Here is a 21,480-nt window from a genome sequence, read left to right on the forward strand (position 1 = left end):
GGACAGAGGAGCCGGAATAAGAAGGAGAATTATGAACATGCCGGAAATTGCACAGACAACCCTCTCTGGTGTGCTGACCCGACAAGCCTGCGCACTTTGCTTGAATACGATATTAAAGACAATTACAGAGACTAGCACAGCACATTCTCAGAACATGTCCTCAGGGCAGGCTTGTTCACCCTCTAATGTTCTAGTACTGGCTCTTTCTATAATTAATGGGGCCAATGTGTGACATTGGGATAAATGTTTTAAAATGGTTTGAAACAGAAATAAAAAGGGTTTTCATGCAGTTCCACATGCGTACTTAGAGGAATAAAAGTGTATGTATGCAAATTGGCCCATAACTCCACCTATACAACATCATAGGCCCAGGACAATACATCCTTTAAGCAGGGTTCATACAGACATTGGCAAATGAAATTCAAGGACTCTCAGGGACTTTTTCAAGCACTTCATTGTAATTTTCAAGGACCGCAATGTTAAACAATTGTATAATTTATATAATTATACAGTACATATAGGGCCTAATATAGAACACCCCCCAAAAAGCATGAAAAAAAGTGTAGGCCATTACCACTTTAAGAATAAAGATTTCTTTAGGCCTTGCCAATGCATTGATATTCAAGTTATTATTACATTCTAAAATATGTGAGAATAATGTGGACTTGCCTGACTAAAGAAATTGGATGCATGCATGGTGATTTTTCTCCGAGCCTTTGTGGGCGACGCAGGCACATATAATAAAGCTATGAACAGCGGTAGTATTAATCTCACCATTTGAATCTCACCACCGCTGTTTTTAGAATGGGTAAGCGACCAAAAAACAGGTTCCTTTTTTAATGGAAGGATTTGTATGGAAAGCCAAGTTGAAGACAACATTAGATGTTGTCCTCATAACATGCACTTGGTTTTACCCCAACAAAGATGTCAGATTTTCAAGGGGTGCCTATTCCAGTACTTGAATATCTGAGCTCCAATTTCAAGTTCAAGTAGGGCTACTTCAAGCCCCTTGTAATTGTTTAAAATTGCAGGTGTAACATGGAAAGCAAACTGTATTTGTCATGTTATTTCATTACCAGATCATGTTGTGAATAAGCACACTAGGCTGTATAATTTGTTGTCATTATATCCAGAATAATATCACGTAGTAGACTCGGTGTCCAATCCGAGGCACAAAAACACGTGAAAATATGAACTCAATACCTTGATGCTTTCTCTGTTAGATCTAACGAGACACTGCTGTAAATCAAATGGACAACAACAGATGATCACCAATGAATTCGCTAGTTCCAAAGCGGTTTTCACCGGCAAAACGAATGAGACACCAAAATATTCTGGACATTCCTTTGCGATCACCTTTTTTCCAGCACTTGGGCTGTTGTTGCATCGCATGCACTATCACAACAGCTGTTCGTCACTTCACTGTTATTCGGAAAATTCCTTCCTTGATCAGATGATGATGTGTGAAAATATAAAAAATATTACGTCGTAACTAATCAGCTGGACACCAAATGGCATCCAACAAGTATCATGCATAATTATTGAAAATTATTGAAGTTTTAAGTATCAAGGTAAGGGGACTCTTTCGGTTAGAAGCATTCGATTTTGCAAAGCATACATTATTTTGGATTTCTGTGCCCATGAAAGCTGTTTTCACCCCATAACATAAGGAGACAGGAAATGTTACGTAGTTACACTGCATTTCTGAGATCTTTATACAAAAAAACTGTCCGACAGCTAGATACAGGATTCTTACAGGGTTCAAGTTCAATGTCTAATTGAACTGATTAATGCTTGATATATGATATAATGACAATTTATACTGGACAGAAAAGTAATGTTTTATGTCACATGACTTTGGACAAATCCGTAAAGACAATAATCATGATTAAACATAGGTTTTAAATCAACTCCTGAATTTGATTGAATATACAGTTGAAGTCAGAAGTTTACGTACACCTTAGCCAAATACATTTAAACTCAGTTTTTCACAATTCCTAACATTTAATCCGAGTAAAAAGTCCATGTCTTAGGTCAGTTAGGATCACCATTTTATTTTAAGAATGTGAAATGTCAGAATAATAGTAAAGAGAATGATTTATTTCAGCTTTTATTTCTTTCATCACATTCCCAGTGGGTCAGAAGTTTACGTAAACTCAATTAGTATTTGGTAGCATTGCCTTTACATTGTTTAACTTGGGTCAAACGTTTCAAGTAGCCTTCCACAATCTTCCCACAATAAGTTGGGTGAATTTTGTGCCATTCCTCTTGACAGAGCTGGTGAAACTGAGTCAGGTTTGTAGGCCTCCTTGCTCGCACACACTTTTTCAGTTCTGCCCACACATTTTCTATAGGATTGAGGTCAGGGCTTTGTCATGGCCACTCCAATACCTTGACTTTGTTGTCCTTAAGCCATTTTGCCACAACTTTGGAATTATGCTTGGGGTCATTGTCCATTTGGAAGACCCATTTGCAACAGAGCTTTAACTTCCTGACTGATGTCTTGAGATGTTGCTTCAATATATCCACATCATTTAAAATCCTCATGATGCCATCTATTATGTGAAGTGCACCAGTCCCTCCTGCAGCAAAGCACCCCCACAACATGATTGCCACCCCCGTGCTTCACGTTTGGGATGGTGTTCTTCACGCTTGCAAGCCTCCCCTTTTTCCTCCAAACATAACGATGGTCATTATGGCCAAACAGTTCTATTTTTGTGTCATCAGACCATGCAAACCGTAGTCTGGCTTTTTTTATGGTGGTTTTAGAGCAGTGGCTTCTTCCTTGCTGAAGGGCCTGTCAGCTTATGTCAATATAGGACTCGTTTTACTGTAGATATAGGTACTTTTGTATCTGTTTCCTCCAGCATCTTCACAAGGTCCTTTGGTTGAAAAACAAGTTTTAATGACTCCAACCTAAGTGTATATCAACTTACAACTTGTAACTTCCGACTGTATCTATGATCACCCCTTATATCTTAATATCTAATATCATCACATTAACTAAATTGACAGATATCAATGACTTATCAACAGCTGTTACAAGTTGTCCAGTGTAGGACATCCTTGCTGATAGCCTAGTTTATAGAAAAACCCTATTGTTCTACTGTCTGTCTGTGTCTGACTGTCTTTCTGTATGTCTGAGAGACACCAGGCCACAGCTCATTCTCAGTACATATCCCATGTTCACCCATTCTACTTCCTGTCTGTCTGAGAGCCATCAGGCCACAGCACATTCTCAGAACATTACCCCAGGCCTGTTCACCTCCTACTGGTATACTGGTATACTGTCTGTATGTCTGTCTGCAGGCCACAGCACATTAACAGAACATATCCCCACCAGAGACTTCAACTCTCTAGAGCTACTGAAAAGGAGCCTGGAAAGTGGACTTACTCAGGCCAGCCCTCTCCGGTGGACACAGTGAAGAGAGTGAGGAAGGCCCAAAGCACGTTGTCATAGTGGAACTCATACTTCTTCCACACCCGAGGCTGGGCGGCCACCTCATCTTTATCATAGTCCAGGAAATTACCTCTGTTTAGGGGAGAGAGAGATAGAGACAGAGAGAAAGACAGAGAGAGAGAGAGAGAGAACAACTTACTACACACATGAACACATACAGGAATAGAGACTCCTTTGATTAGGTTGACAAGACACTGTCCATGTGACAAATCAATAAGATACCCATACAAAAACAGATAATTAATGACATTTTCTTCAAAGATTTTCTTCAAGGAAGATACAGTATATATACAGCAGTATGTGGACACCCCTTCAAATGAGTGGACACGGTTATTTCAGCCACACCCGTTGTTGACAGGTGTATAAAATCGAGCACACAGCCATGCAATCTCCATAGACAAACATCGGCAGTAGAATGGCCTTACTAAAGAGCTCAGTGACTCACCGTCATAGGATGCCACCTTTCCAACAAGTCAGTTCGTCAAATTTCTGCCCTGCTAGAGCTGCCCCGGTCAACTGTAAGTGCTGTTATTGTGAAGTGGATACGCCTAGGAGCAACAACGGCTCAGCTGCAAAGTGGTAGGCCACACAAGAGTAGCGCGTAAAAATCGTCCGTCCTCGGTTGCAACACTCACTACTGAGTTCCAAGCTGCCTCTGGAAGCAATGTAAGCACAATAACTGTTAGTCGGGAGCTTCATGAAATGGGTTTCCATGGCCGAGCAGCCGCACACAAGCGTAAGATCACCATGTGCAATGCCAAGCATCGGCTGGAGTGGTGTAAAGCTTGCCGCCATCGCACTCTGGAGCAGTGGAAACGCGTTCTTTAGAGTGATGAATCACGCTTCACAATCTGGCAGTCCGACAGACGAATCTGAGTTTGGCGGATGACTGGCCTGCAAAGAGCCCTGACCTCAACCCCATCTAACACCTTTGGGATGAATTGGAACGTCGACTGCGAGCTAGGCCTAATCTCCCAACATCAGTGCCCGACCTCACTACTTTGAAGAATCTCAAATATAAAATATATTTAGATTTTTTTAAACACTTTTTTGGTTACTACATGATTCCATATGTGTTATTTAATAGTTTTGATGTCTTCACTATTATTCTACAATGTAGAAAATAGTACAAAGAAAGAAAAACCCTGGAATGAGTAGTTGTGTCCAAAGTTTTGACTGGTACTGTAATCAACTCACCATTACTGCTCTTAAATATGTATAGCTAAACCCTACCATCTGTGTTGATATGGCCAGTAGTCACTTTGCCACATGAAAGGTAAACAAACAAACAGGCAAATATAGCCTACAAGTCGATTCAGCACCACGGACAGCGATCACAAATGCCACGATAAGACAGTTAGGTCCAACAGAGATAAGTGGAAGATGTATTTTTTTGACAAAATGATTGATGAAAAACAATAAGCAGTCTTTTTAAATAACTTGATGTTCCTAAACAGGCTTCCTACAAGTCACTGACACCTTTCATGAAATGGGCATCACACATAATGAGTCCAAACGTTTCACAGAAGTTGGACAAAAATAAGGTCCAATATACATAAAAAAGCGGAATGTCTGTTGACTGTTTTGCTGCTTGTGAAATTTTAACAAAACATTTGTGATGTACATAAATAAAGCAACTGTGTGCGCCACCGTTGGCAAAATCATAACCAAGTGAGTTACCACGAAAACCACTGAAATTGCCATATTGGCGCACATTTTCAAGAACACACCTCAAATATTTCCACCCCTCCCACCTCGGCGCAAGCCAGCTGATGTTAGACAGGTAAATTGTCAAACCTGACGTACTGGCAAATGCGGCAGTTTTTACACAACGAAATTGGAAACGACGGTGCGTTTGCCTCCTTACCTCCAGCCAAAAATAGAGCCCCTGGGCCGTACCACCACAGCTGCCCTGGAGGGGCCGCCATCTCTAGAGCTGTTACCGTTATTCCATGGTTTGCTATATCAATGTTAGGCCCAGTGCCTTGGTGCCAACTTTGCTCATCTGCCTTCTCCTGTTAATTTCAAAATGCCCTTTCTTCTTGTGCCAGGCTTGCTCAGTGTACTGTACTGTAGACCTACCTGCAGTCTTTCTCCAGGCTCTTGGACTCATCGGTGCAGTAGAAGAACTTGCCCTTGAACAGCTGCACGGCGATGACAGCGAAGATGAACATGAAGAGCATGTAGACTATGAGGATGTTGAACACGTTCTTCAGGGAGTTGACCACACAGTCAAACACAGCCTGAGAGAGGACACACACATATACACATATACACATATACACATATACACATATACACATACACATACACATACACATACACATACACACACACACACAGAAACATGGGGCTGGGTTAGATACAGTACACGCTGATGACTCTGTGTGCTGACAACACTCATCAATAAATCAACACCAGTGAATACATGTGTAGTGTACATTGGGTCAGGTCAGATAAAGTCCTATTCCGTACCTTCAGCTTGGGTAGGCGTTTGATGGTCTTGAGGGGCCGTAATACTCGCAGAACTCTGAGGGACTTGATGGTGCTGATGTCCTTTCCTTTGGACCCTCTGCACAAGAAAAACACTAAGTTAGACAGCAAGCCTGTAAGGTCAACACTGAAATGCTAAACCCTATGTGAAGGTAGTTGTATTCAGAAACTGCTAAGAACAACAATTGCATTAAAAAAGAGGCAAACCACTCGTGACCAAAGTCAAAAGCTTGGTGATGAATCACTGTTGCTTCTAAAAGTTTCATGAATGGAAAGGTTTAGACTAAGAAACAGAAAGCATTTGAAGAATGCTCTCTGATGGTCTTGACCGAACGTGAATGGAAATGTTCTTACAATCTAAGGAAATGGGGTTAGGAGAACGGTTGGTACTACATTACCATCTCCCACTACTCAAGACATTGCATTTTTAATAATACTTCCAAAATGATTTGTGTTTGAAAAATACAACAGAATAATAATTGAGGTACACATTTTTTGTCAAAGCTGTAGATACCCTTGGTACAGATAATTGTTTGTGACAACCAAGCACCCATCCCCAACTGAGAATGGATTAGTAATCTCACTGTAGGCTCATGCCTCTCCATACCATTCAGATAGGTGTACTGTAGCATGTAATCCTGGATTACATGAGCGAATTGGACAGTTTGTGGATGTATAGCATGCAGAGTAGTTATCCCACAGAAATACACCTTCTCTGAGAGTTACATCTCAACACATATTTCTCCATGCAAATAATACCCCAAAAACTAAATCAAGTACGCTCGCACTACAGACTGTGCATCAGGTTTCTGCAGAAGAACCCGTAACCGGTGGTACAAAATAAACTGTGACGTTTCTTTTAAAGGAACCAATGCTGTTTTCATACACAAATCCTGCTCGTTAAGCTGAGATGGTGAGACTGACAGACGAAAAGATGAAAGGACGTTAGTGTAGAGTATTATGACTCATGGGGAAATACAGGAACAAGAGATTTAATAGACTTTCTCAGATACAATGGGCGGAAAAACAGAACATCTTTTGAACCAACATGTGAAGAAGTCTGAGCCGAATCCCATTAAGTCTCCGTGTATATTAATGTTCCCTACAGACTCAGAAGAGCTCATGCTGAATCATCACCTTGGGGAGCTCTGAGAATAGCAATACAAGTGACTCGCAATACAGGCATCTCCAAATCAAATACAACGAAGTGATACAAAATACTGCATGTTATATCAAATGTAAAATAATTGACCAATGTGTGGTACAGTACACAAAATGGTCATGTATTTAAGGTCAATCATCCCATTGGTGAAACATGGAGGGATTTGAATGACTCCAATAAACAGTCGACGACACATAAATAACCAGTCAAAGATACTACGTGACACTTCACATTAATAAATGTTATATAAATAGACCTATTCAATGTACAGTACAGTCAACAACATTTATATCACAATGTAAAATGTTCCAGCACCCATGTCACTCAATCCCATCTCTGTCTCAAATCTCGAGAGATTTCTCTGAAAAGGTGAACTCCTCCGTTGTTAAAGTAAATCCTACACAGCAGTCACTCATTTTCAACTGATAAAGACAAACGTGTAAAGATCTCAGCATCTGGTGAAGATGATTAACACGGCACCAACAAGACAGTCCAGGAGGAGGCAAATGGCAACAGAGAGAAACAAATCTGCCAGCAACCTTCATTTTTCCCTACCCTACCCTGCCCCGCCTCCTCCCTCTGTCTGCTGTCAGCTGCCATCACGAACACACACACACACACACACACACACACACACACACACACACACACACACACACACACACACACACACACACACACACACACACACACACACACACACACACGCACACACACACACACACACACACACACCACTTCCCATCCAAGTGGGAATAAAAGCCATGTTGTAACTCTGGCTGGTATGCCCATCACAGCATGGCCATGTGATATGACGGTGAGGTTCCTCCCTCCCACAGCCTCCGTTACAGCTCTACTCTACCACAGCAGCATGCAACATTCATGCTCTGATACGCATTAGTCCAGCATGCTTTTTTTCACAGTAAGTAGAGCCCGTGGTTTGAGATCACATAACACTCACACATGTTAAACCACACATGACATTCTGATAGCTTTCAAAGGACGCTTGACCAGCTTGGAGAAAAACATGTGACTTGGGAGTTTCATTGCAAGCGCTTTGAGTTTTCTACAGGGGCTGTACGGTGACAGAGCTATGAGACGCCAAGACAGTGGTTAAATATGTAATGAGGACATCATTCTCAGGTACAGGTGGCTGGCGTGTCCCATATGTCATCTCCCTGGAAGGAGAACAAAACGGTCATCCAAAATAACCACCATGTCCTGTCTCAGCACGGGCTATTTTTACTACTACTCTAAAGGTAGTCCTACAGATGTAGGATCTTGATTTGACCCATTTTGCTACAGCAGGAAAATAATCCCTGCAACAGGAAATTTGAATTATTATGTGGATTATAATTCATGGACATTTTTGTAACGGTTGATACATTTCCGTTAGGGAAAATCAGGTCTGAAATTTCAAAGGGGAAATTATAAACTTCAGAAACCTTTTTAATCCTCAAATACACTACAAGTTTAAAATGTCCTGCATTGCAGGAAAGTTCTCCTGCAACAGGGTGATCAAATTAAGATCCTACATCTGTAGTTCTCTCTCTGTCAGTGGAACAAGACTGTATTATGTTTTAATATAGGCACTGATAGGGCTATGCTTGGTGCGTCTCCTAGGGAAAAGAGTTTAACAGAATAAACATGAATGTGTGTTTATAATAGCTCAGAGTATTTGACTTGGGCATAGAAGCTTGAAAATAAATACAAAGAGTCTACTGTACATAATGATTAGAATGGCCAGCATAGTTAGTGCTGATGCTGGGATTTGGGTCAATCATCAATTATGAACACGTTTTACTTGAGCATCCATTTACAGTAAGATTGGAGAGTGCTCTTTAATTACTTGTTACTTTTATTTCTTTTTTTTATTCAATTTTTTTTTAACTGAATTGTTGGTTAAGGGCTTGTCAGGAAGCATTTCACTGTAAGGTCTACACCTGTTCTATTCGGCACATGTGACAAATAAAATTTGATTTGAACACCCAGAAAGAGAGAGAAAGGTTTCTATTGAAAGCTATCAGAGTGACATGGCAAAGGCTCCTGGTCTGTAAAGGAAACCCTTTACTCATACAGGTTTAGTGATATGATCCTGGCCTAAGCAGAAGAAAGAGGGGTAGAGAGGAGAGGGGGTTCCCCACCTGGGCACACCTTGTGGCGGTCTGACGGGGGAAAACAGTAAAGGGAAAAAACAAGATAAAGAACACAATTATGGCGTCTTCCCACACATAGAAAATATGACAGGTACAATCTAAACAATACGATATGGGGAATGGAAATAGGCCTATGATGTATGAAATTGAGATGTTTGTCATTTACTGTACTGGTCTGTCAGTGACAGACAGTTGAATGCTATTGTGAAAGTGTGAGGAACTGATCCGACTAGAAAAGGCCCTCGCCCAATGGCAATCTCGGCCATAATGACACTTCTTCAAGGATGACTGGGTTGCAAAATGGCTTTCATTTCTTCAAGGCAACGTTCATAAAAGAGACCCAAAAAATCCGGTTGTGTTTGTCAAAAAGACACTCCTGCCACTTGTTTTGGTGGCACAGGTAAGAGTGTGTTTCTTGTGTACTAGCAGACGTTTCCAACAGACAGAGGACATCTGACAGATGTGGAACGTCTGAAGGGAGATGGAACGGTGACACGTGGTCGTGAGATTCAAGGAAGCAACACTACACAAACAGTGTGTCGATGACACATCACGATGGCGGTACGGTTCATTCACAATGAGTCGGTGGATCACATTGACATGACAGGCAGAATGAGGCCCGGGGCATGCAGGGAGAATAATGTCCATCGATCAACATCAACACGGCTGGCTGTCTGTCAGAGTGGCTAGGAGAGAGTGATAGATACTAGAGGCAGTGCTGTAGACAAACAAAGTGAGGATGGAGGGTGGTACCGTATGGTCACTAAGCAGTCACCAATATAGATACCTTGATGACACCATAACAGTTTAAACACACTCTGAGATTCCATGCAGAGATGTAAAGAGCTCCTCAGCTCTAAAGTGGCGTTCTTTCTTACTACCTTGTATGAGTAGTTGCCACTTAATGAAATGTGTTTGGTGAGTAGGTCCATTTGTAATCAAAACATGAGCTGATATAGAGCAGTAGGGTCCTTCTCATCATAGCAACACATGTATTTGTCTAGTGCGGCCCTGGTGAATATGTAGTCACACTGAGGTGACATTGCCCCCTATAGCGGAGGGGAACATGGAACAGGACAGAGGATCTATGGTCAAGCAGATAAATATGAGAGAAGACAAGTGGACTATGAAAAGATGACGAGAAGAGAGAGAGATGAGTGTGTCCCAGAACAAAACGGGCCTATGGACTGAGCATAGACCCTGTTAGCTCACACAAACAGAGACAGGCAAGATGAGAGAGAGAGAGACAGAGAGAGGGAGAGAAAGATAGAGAGAGAAAGCATTACCCCATGAAGCTCCTTCAAGAGATCCAAGCCACAAGGAAACAGAAAAGGAACTTTGAGTCAACAGCGCACATAACACACACACACACACACACACATTGCACACTTCACATTGTACACTTCAAACACACAGCATGAAATAAAGCATTTTGTGGGGTTAATTAAACGCAATTACAATCCTTACTGCCAAACACCTCAACTATAAGCAAATAAACATGACATTATGCATTCCTATTTTCCCGTTGTGTTGTTATGGAACTAATGGTAGGTTCTGGCAGCAGCAGCAGCAGCAGCATTACCAGATGTACAGGATAATCACCCTCAACCCACGGAGACTCTCTCTCCCGGACTAAACCCACAGAGACTCTCTCTCCCGGACTAAACCCAAATACAAATAATCACAACAATTTGCCCAAAAACTCGTCCCAAAGACTGAGCCCATAATGAATACAATATTGCAGCAGTAAGAGGTAGCAGACATCATCATTCAGGAGGACATATTATATTGTGGTGATACAAGGTATTTGATTCTGAGGAATGTAACCGATGGGAAATGACAGATGAATTACAGCGCACGTAAATTCAACGGAGAAAAGTATTTCTGGGAAAGTGCAGCTTATCAGTTTCTTCTGTCAAATTTGCCTTGTGCAATTATTTTATTTCATGAAATGATGAACGTTTCTAAGAAAATATACAACTTACGAAAATGCAAATGCCACCAGTGCGCCACTGACCACAATGAAGTCCAGAATGTTCCAGAGATCTCTGAAGTAAGAACCAGGATGGAGCAGGAGGCCCAGGTCAACCATCTGGACCAATCAGAGAGCAGGGTTAGATGGCTACAGCACACTGAGGTTGGAGCAACCTCCTATAGTCCTACAATGTATTCAATTAAAGTTCTCTCATTTAGTAATGCATTTCAATAAACACGGCATGTAGCATGAGGCCAGTACAACCATAGGAGTAACGGAAGGAAAAACAAAGAAATCAATTCTAGACAAATATATAGGCAGCTGCCCAAAAAGGATCTGAAAACATGTTATTTTTGTTCAGTCATTTAGTAAAAATGTAATTTAATGACACGTGCCTATCCTAGCGCTTACCTTAATCACCATCTCAAATGTGAAAACTCCCGTGAAGACGTAGTCCAGATACTTGAGCACCTGAACAGGAGAGAGTAAGTGCAAGAGGAAAACACAGCCAAGAGGCAATGCAAAAGTAATTATTCCTCTAGCTCATTTGAACAGCTGCCTGATCTTCTCCTCGCTGACGGATATATTTGGATGAACTTGGTTGTCACACCTGTTGTTGTTTTTTAAATGTCTAACTGAGTCAAATCAATTCAAATCTTATTGGTTGTGTACACAGTTATGCAGATGTTATCGCAGGTGCAGTGCAACAGTGCAGCAATATCTAGCAATACAACAACAATACACACAAATCCCCACAATTCTAAGAAAGATATGAAGAAATATCAGAACGAGCAATATCAGAGTACGCAATATTTATATATATGGTGGTATGTATAGACAGTATATGAATAGAAAAGGTGTGTACAGCAGTAGTTTTATAGGATGAGCCTTGTCTAGAATACAGTAATATATATATATATACATATATGAAGTGGGAAAACAGTATGTAAACATTATTATAAACTGGGTGGTTCGAGGCCTGAATGCTGATTGGCTGACAGCCGTGGTATATCAGACCGTATACCACAGGTATGACAAAACATTTATTTTTACTGCTCTAATTACATTGATAACCAGTTTATAATAGCAATACGGCACTTCGGGGGTTTGTGATATATGGCCAATATACCACAGCTAAGGGCTGTGTCAAGGCACTCCGTGTTGCGTCGTGCATTAGAACAGCCTATTTACTCTGTTCCATCTGACTGCTCAATCCACTGTCTCATCAGCCTAGCCAGGCAATTTATATAAAAGATCAACACTGTAAAAAGCATCTAGACATTATCTCCCATTTCTTTTAGACTAGCATTTGGTTTTCAACAGCAGAGTCTACTAGTAATAACCTTGCTGTCTGTCTCTCCAATATTTGCAACATTGTTTCAATATTGAAATTGGATCTCCAGCTGTCCTATGTTAATGAACGTGTCAGGACTCGGGACAAGACAGACAGGATGGCAGCTTTTCTCAGCCAATCGAAATCATGAATCATCATAAAAATATGACAATCATTATTTGAATATATTGGTAACCCGTTGTATAAAAGTGATAATGCCTTCGAAAGCCGGTGTTTCGAGGATATATTGGCACGGTTTGCCGGCCCGAGACGAACACACCCGTGACAATAAATCCTCCAAACACCGGCTTCGAGGACATTATTACTTAATTATAAGTGCTGCATTGGCCATCGGAGACACACCTATGCTTGCTAACGGTTCCATCCATAAGAACATCATGTTTAGATTGCTGTCTGAATCATCTCTTGTATTTATTTCTACACGCACATTATTTCCCTTTGCTTCCAGCCTAGTATTTGGTTTGGTACAGCGGGGGTTAATATAAGCCTTGCTGTGTCTGCCTGTCCGACCTGTAGGAAACAATGTTTCACTTTTGAAAATTTGATCTCTGTAGTACCATAGAGTGAACGGTGCCCAGACGAGACCAGACAGCCTTGTCACATCATTATCATGGGACATATCCAAGTAAGTGCCAATAGAAGAAAAGAAAAAAAGGTCAAACAAAAAATGCAAATTGACGTGACTGAGTTAGCTGAAGCTGGCTTGGCTAGCAATTGACAAGAAGCCTGCATAGCAACCATTTCGTTTAGAATGAACAACCAGTCCTTTCGCATAGCAACTTTGCAAAAGTAATTAAGGACCGGGACGCGTCTGTAGCAACATGACCAAAAGAACTAACAACCAGATTTCTGTTCGGGACTATATCTTCTGGTGGATGAATGATATTGAATGAATTGACTTATCAAAATAATGTTTGAATTCATCAAAATAATGTTTTCATCAAAATATGTAATTCACTGTTATTTTAGTATGTTGGTAAGAGTTTTATAAAAGCAATAAGGCACCCGAGGCAGTGCTGTACCATGAATACATTCACAGGTAAATGGGTTGACGGGCCCTCCACTATCGCTTTGGGCCGAACAACGGCACTTACCTGTGACTGTATTCATGATACAGCACTGCCTCTTGTCCCTTATTGCTTAATTAAAGTGACCAGTGTTCAATGACTCTATGTACATAGGGCAGCAGTCTCTAAGGTGCAGGGTAGAGTACCGGGTGGTAGCCGACTAGTAACAGTGACTAAGTTCGGGGCAGGGTACTGGGCAGAGGCCGGCTAGTGGTGACTATTTAACAGTCTGATGGCCTTGAGATAGAAGCTGTTTTTCAATATCTTGGTCCCAGCTCTAATCCACCTGTACTGTCCCCACCTACTAGATGCTAGCGGGGTGAACAGGCCGTGGCTCGGTTGGGCCAATCCACATTTCTGTTGGAAAGGAGCTGTTGCGCCTTCTTCACCACACTGTCTGTGTGGATGGACCATTTCAGGTTGTGTGTGTCTAGCATGTCTTCCTGTGTGTGTGTGTGTGCGTGTGTGCGTGCGTGTGTGCATGCGTAGACTCACATTGTTGCGCGGAGCGTTGGCCTGGACAGGGTCCTCTGCAGCCAATGCAATGCTACTCATGGATATCACTACCAGGATACACATCTCAAAGTACCGCAGGCTGACAATATAATGACACAGACGCCGCACCCTGGAGAGAGAGAGAGAGAGAGAGAGAGAGAAAGATCCTATAGTCCATACACAGCTCACCTGAGAGACTAATGTAGACGCTGTTCCTAGTAATGGCTGGCTGCATATAGACGGGCTATAACAGTGGCTGGCTGGCTGCATATAGACGGGCTATAACAGTGGCTGGCTGGCTGCATATAGATGGGCTATAACAGTGGCTGGCTGGCTGCATATAGACGGGCTATAACAGTGGCTGGCTGGCTGCATATAGACGGGCTCATACCACAGTGGCTGGCTGGCTGCATATAGACGGGCTATAACAGTGGCTGGGCTGGCTGATCAGATATAGACGGCTATAACAGTGGCTGGCTGGCTGCATATAGACGGGCTATAACAGTGGCTGGCTGGCTGCATATTGACGGGCTATAAATGGCTGGCTGGCTGCATATAGGACGGGCTATAAACGTGGCTGGCTGGCTGCATATGACGAGGGCTATAACATGTGGCTGGCTGGCTGCATATTGACGGGTATAACATTGGTGGCTGGCTGCATATAGACGGGCTATAACATTGGGTGGCTGGCTGCATATAGACGGGCTATAACATTGGCTGGCTGGCTGCATTATTGACGGGCTATAAACATTGGCATAGCTGGCTGCATATAGACGGGCTATACATTGGCTGGCTGGCTGCATATAGACGGGCTATAACATTGGCTGGCTGGCTGCATATAGACGGGCTATAACATTGGCTGGCTGGCTGCATATGACGGGCTATACATTGGCTGGCTGGCTGCATATAGACAGGGTGGCTATAATATCATTGGCTGGCTGGCTGCATATTGAGGCTATAACATTGGCTGGCTGTGGCTGCATATAGACGGGCTATAACCATTGGCTGGCTGGCTGATATAGACGGGCTATAACATTGGCTGGCTGGCTGCATATAGACGGGCTACAACATTGGCTGGCTGCTGGCTCTGGGATCTGACGGGCTATAACATTGGCTGGCTGGCTGGCTGCATATAGACGGGCTATAACATTGGCTGGCTGGCTGGCTGCATATAGACGGGCTATAACATTGGCTGGCTGGCTGGCTGCTGCTTTTATTTTCTATTAATTGATTGTAGGTTTAGGCAAAGTTTACAAGTCATCTACAAAGATGGATATTTGACTGAGTGTGTGGACTTAAAGGAAAGTGCTATTCGATTGCCTTTACGACATATACTGTAACATTTTAACAGCTTCGCTAAAGGAGTTAAAAGTGGGGCCAGATGACAATGTCAACATGCAGGGACTTGCTACATGGAAGGCAGAGTGTTTGTGGCGTGAACGGTGTGAGTTGTGTAGCACAGAGCGGTGTTGTGTAGAGCTGTCCACGCGGGCCACTCACACGTTGGCCTGGCCAAACACAAACATGGAGCTGTAAGGCAGGATGGGTCTGGGTCCACTCTGAGTCCGCTCCTCCAGGGTCTTCTTCTCCTCGTTCATAGGCATGGTCTCACAGTCTATACTATTCACTGCGACACAGACACAAAGGTTTACATACACCTCAGCAACACAAGACACTGAAGTAACATTATTAGAGGGAAAATAGGTTTGCGGTACTGACTGGGGATAAGGGTTAGTGTTAAGGTTGATACTGACTGGGTATAAGGGTAGTCTCCCCGGGTGGGGGGGTGATGGTGACAGGGGGGATGTTGACGGCCGTCTGTCCAGTCCGTCTGACGTTCCTCTGGTTGTCTGAGTCTTCAGGTCCCTCGGTGCCCCACCTCTGATCTCCAGGGTCCTGCTGGGGGCTGATGGCCAGGGAGTCGCCCTCAGACTCCACATATCTGTCCCTGGGAAACAAATACAATTACCATAGATCACAAGTCATTGATCTCTGGTACGAGGTAGACACATCTACTCCTCTAAAATAATGTTGTGTGATATGCTTTCATCAGTACAAAATTATGTATACTATAGATTTGCAGTCATGTAGAAATCATCTGAGAAGTAACAGAGACAGCCAGGAACAGAGCCAGTCTTACCTGTGGCCCCTCCCCTTCTCTCTCTCACTGTGGTCCTCTCCCTCCAGTGTGGACTGGCCCCTTGAGCCGTGGGTCTTGTGTCTCTTCCTCTCCCCATTGGCTCCGTTCTCTCCCCTGGAGCACCTCTCTCCCGAGCGGCCATCTTTGTGGCGTGACCTGCGCTCGCCCTTGCCTCCGCTGTTGACAGTGCCGTTGCCCTCTCTGGCCTGTCTGTGGGAGTGGTGGTGGCGGTGCTCTCTCTCCCCCGTCCCCCCTCCTCCTCCCTCATCCACTAAGGTCTGGTGGTGGTGCCTCCTGCCCCCCTCTCGGCTGCGTGACCGCTCACTCTTCCCCTCCTTGCCCCGGGTGCCGTCTGGGTCCTTGCTACGACTGTGGTGGACATGGTGCCTACCCTCTTTGCCTGGATCGCCATTCTCATTGGCCTCGTCGATGGGTCTCTCCCTGTCCCGGTGGCGGTGGTGCCTGCGTGGCTGGGGGCCGGCCGGGTCCTCAGGGGTATCCGTCTCCTCAGGGGTCCGGGGCTTGTGTTGGCCCATAGGGCCGGGGCCGTCATGGGGTTCCACCACCAGGGGCCGGTCCAGGTGGGTCTTCATGTCAGGGCGGATGTGCAGGGCGGAGGACATACGAAGCCTCTCCTCAGGGTCCAGCTCGCTGTACAGGGCCTCACTGCTGGCCCGCAGGTTATGTCTCCTCAGCTGAGTGGTTCGCTGCTCCCAAACTGACATCATCTTCAGGGACTTCTGCTGCTCCTTACTGCAGGTGGACAGACAGGGCAGTTCACCTTTATTAGGGTACATTGAACCTGTCTTCTACTGCGCGATTGATATGTATTTCATGTATTTGAAAATAATCATTCTGGAATACATCACACGTCATAACAGATGAACCCCTGCATGCTGAATGACATACAGTATGGAAGTGCAATGGAGGTTTTATCACAGAAAAACAGTCCCTCTCCATTACCACATGTAAAAAGAGAGACTATATGGACAGGCCAAGCATGCTTCAGTTGACTTGCCCTGTCAATGTCTGTAGAGCACTTTGAAATGGTTGAACACATGCTTTGTAAATCAGTAGTCTACCTATGCCATATAGACCACCCGTATACAGATACATCAAACATGACTTCCTTTACTGTGTAGAAAGCAGAATTAACTTTCATACAATACAACGGCATGAAAACGACTACCATGTCTACTCGTGCTAGCATTGTGGGAATGTTCAACCCCAGGACTCCAATCTACCCTCCACTACGTACCCTCCATGTAGTACACTGAGAACAGAGTAAGCTCTAAACTGAGGTATCTGGTTAGGGGTGAATGGAGAGGTGGCAGGGGATTATTTGAGTGAACTTACAGTATAGTGTACGGTACACTATAAGGAGGGAATGATCAAGCTAATGTGGTGGCAAAAGTAAAGAAGCAAGACGAGATGTTTATTCCATCTTGCTTCAATAATGTATACATGAGGATGATGGTCATCACCAGGAAGTTATGTTATGTTATACAAATAGATTGTCATGGCCATCGTACAGTAAGTTAGTTTACCTCAAGTAGTGATGGACTGGGGAGCAGACATAACTCCTACAACACATGAAGGAGCACATTGAAACAAACAAGGGACAGACTAAGAGGCATTAACAGGCTAGGAGACATTGGAAACAATGACACAGGGGAAAACAAGAACTTAGAAAGACTGACAGAGGAGAAACACGGGGCGACAACATAACACAGACACCAAAGGACTTACTTCACTGAGAGTAGAACTGAAAATAAAGAAGACAAATGAACGGCACTACAGACTACCTGCACTACAGAAAGTAGACTTAGTACTTGACTATATCTTAAACAATCCTACCCCCAAGTTACATTATCCTTACCTTCTAGTAATGAGAAAAACTAGTCCCTAATATAAAAGAGGGACATGGTACTTTGCCAAACAAAGGGCCTCTGGCGTTTCAGGCAGGGTGTGTGTGTGTGTGCGCTTGTGTTTTGCCTCTCCAGCTGCCTGGCTGTGGCATCTGGTCGTAAGGTACATGGTGGCCTTTACAGAGCTGTTCAAATGGAACTTCTGACTCACTGAGTGCCAGTGACAGTTTCTAGTGGCTTTGCTGTGGGTCGTTAGGACAGGGAGGGAGAGAGTCTCGCAGTCTGCTTGACACAACACGAGCCTGCTGTCAACCCAGCCCAGCCCAACCCAACCCACACAACCCAGCCCTGCCCTGCCAGCCTAGCCCAGCCCAAACCCAACCCACACAACCCAGCCCTGCCCTGCCAGCCTAGCCCAGCCCAACCCAACCCACACACACCAGCCCTGCCCTGCCAGCCTAGCCCAACCCAACCCACACAACCCAGCCCTGCCCTGCCCAGCCTAGCCCAGCCCACCCAACCCACACAACCCAGCCCTGCCCTGCCCTGCCCTGCCCTGCCCTGCCCTGCCCTGCCCTGCCCTGCCCTGCCCTGCCAGCCTAGCCCAACCCAACCCACACAACCCAGCCCTGCCCTGCCCTGCCAGCCTAGCCAACCCAACCCACACAACCCAGCCCTGCCCTGCCAGCCTAGCCCAGCCACAACCCAGCCCAGCTCAATCCAGCCCTGCCCTGCCAGCCTAGCCCAGCCAGCCCAACCCAGCCCAGCTCAACCCAGCCGAGCCAGCCCAGCAGCACAACACAACTGTTCTGCCTGCGGCTATGGAACCCTGACCTGTTCACCGGACGTTCTACCTGTCCCAGACCTGCTATTTTCAACTCTCTAGAGACAGCAGGAGCGGTAGAGATACACTGAATGATCGACTATGAAAAGCCAACTGCCATTTACTCCTGAGGTGCTGACCTGTTGCACCCTCGACAACCACTGTGATTATTATTATTATTTGACCATGCTGATCATCTATGAACATTTGAACATCTTGGCCATGTTCTGTTATAATCTCCACCCGGCACAGCCAGAAGAGGACTGGCCACCCCTCATAGCCTGGTTCCTCTCTAGGTTTCTTCCTAGGTTCTGGCCTTTCTAGGGAGTTTTTCCTAGCCACCGTGCTTCTACACCTGCTTTGCTTGCTGTTTGGGGTTTTAGGCTGGGTTTCTGTACAGCACTTTGAGATATCAGCTGATGTAAGAAGGGCTTTACTTATCGTAAGAGTAGGGGTGTTAACCCCGGTGTCCTGGCTAAATTCCCAATCCGGCCCTCAAACCATTACGGTCACCTAATAATCCCCAGTTTACAATTGGCTCATTCATCCCCCTCCTCTCTCCTGTAACTATTCCCCAGGTCGTTGCTGTAAATGAGAACGTGTTCTCAGTCAACTTACCTGGTGAAAAATAACGGATAGATAAATAAATACATTTGATTTGAACACCGCCCCAGTATACTCTGTCTGCTCAGACTACCTTTGAGTACACTGACACGGTGCAGCGATGAGAGCGAGGGAGATAATCTCAGTCTGAGATGAAGAGGTAAAAATATGAGGGGCTGTAAAGTCATTCTTTAGAGAGGGAGGTCATGAGGAGAGTTCAGTCACTACAACAAGTGCAGATGTACAGTATCAATTACAATGAACACAAAGAGGTGCATACATGTATGTACATACAGAACGAGCATACCAATCTCATAATACCTGTTACTGGAAAAAAGGCTGCCACATTCATCTGCTACAGTTCAACACAGAGGAAAACTCACAATGGTATGGCTCAATGCTCAGGAGAAACAGTTGGGATTCAAAGGGGAGACGGAGGGAGGGGAGGTGAGGTAGCCTGGTGGTGCAGTGTGTTTGTGCTCTAGCACAAACAATAGAAGAATTGTTGTACTGTACATACAGTATAGGACCCAGGCTAGGGAGGAGGAGGAGGGTGATGAGGTATAGTGTAACGGAGAGTAAACACTCACAGTGAATTAACGCTGCAGACGGACGAGCTGCTAGAGAGTGCACCTTGACTTTGCTTTACAAAACTGCACATGCAAAAAAAACAAAAGACGGGGGAGGGAGAACAAAAGAGGGGGAGAGGTCAGGGCCAGAAGGAGGACAGGGCACCCTCTGTCCATCCATCCGCCTGCCTGTCCCTGACTCTCCCACTACACGTCAACTCAATGGGAGTCTCAGTTTGAGACCAACAGAATGAGTTAACAAAGGAATGAGAGTAGCAGCTTTGAGACTTTCAACCTCCAAGACAAATAGCGAAAACAGTCATATTTCGCATTGCAGAGACCAATTTATAGGGGCCATATAAAGTCCAATTATACATTACATGTATATTTCCTTTGAGGAAATGCGGAGGAAAAAATTCCCAAAGCCTATATTAATAAGAAGATAGAACAAACCAATGGCTACATTACATTTTTTTTTTTTTTAATAACAAGAGAAAACAGTGCTTTGAAACATTTAAGACAAAACATTTAAAACAATGACAGAATCACATATCCTGCTACCATCGACTATGAATACACTAATTACAGGTGTTATACAGTACATACTGGTGAATGGCAATACAAGGATACGGTGCCCATACAATGACTGAAATGTGCCAAATCTTATGTGGACTATCTATTTCTTTTTCGCTCAATTTACATTTCAGGTTAAGTGCCTGTCCTTCCAAGAGAGATTAGTGGTAAGGGTTCCAACAAAGGCATACACCAGAGGTTCCACTGTCACCAGAACCATGTGTCTGAATGTACAGCGTTGCATGCACAATCTGGGCTCACTGTTGAGGAAATTACCTTGCTGGCATTGCCCTCTCCGCTCCATGTTGGCCTGTGTACAGCATACTGTGTAGCCTATGTGGGGGTGGGAGCCAGAGTATTAAGGTATCTCTGACCCTTCTTAAGCCTTTTACTAACTGCTTCTCACACATTTACAACATTGAGCCCTACAGTGACTCAAAGAGAGAACACATGATCTATCAAAACACCAGACATTGGGAACAGAAGGGTTAAATCCTATGTAACTCCTCAGAAGAGCACAATCAACTGAAAAAATTGGTTGTCCAGACAGAATAATACAACATAAAGCCACAAACAGCAGATACAATCCCATGTAGACCTACTTGGTGTGGTGTGTCTGGGAGGCAGGGCTGTGGGAGGGGTGTGAGGGAGGAGGTTTGATCTGTGGGAAGGGGTGTGAGGGAGGGAGGTTTGACCTGTGGGAGGGGGTGTGAGGGAGGGAGGTTTGACCTGTGGGAGGGGG

The 21,480-nt window shown here is 44.3% G+C and overlaps 1 pseudogene; it reads right to left on the reverse strand.

Moving 5' to 3' along the window:
* The window catches only part of LOC111973906 (voltage-dependent N-type calcium channel subunit alpha-1B-like), a 139,981-nt pseudogene that overhangs the window by 32,607 nt on the left and 85,894 nt on the right, over nt 1–21,480 (reverse strand).

Source organism: Salvelinus sp. IW2-2015, linkage group LG15 (genome assembly GCF_002910315.2).
Source record: "Salvelinus sp. IW2-2015 linkage group LG15, ASM291031v2, whole genome shotgun sequence".
Classification (NCBI taxonomy): domain Eukaryota; kingdom Metazoa; phylum Chordata; class Actinopteri; order Salmoniformes; family Salmonidae; genus Salvelinus; species Salvelinus sp. IW2-2015.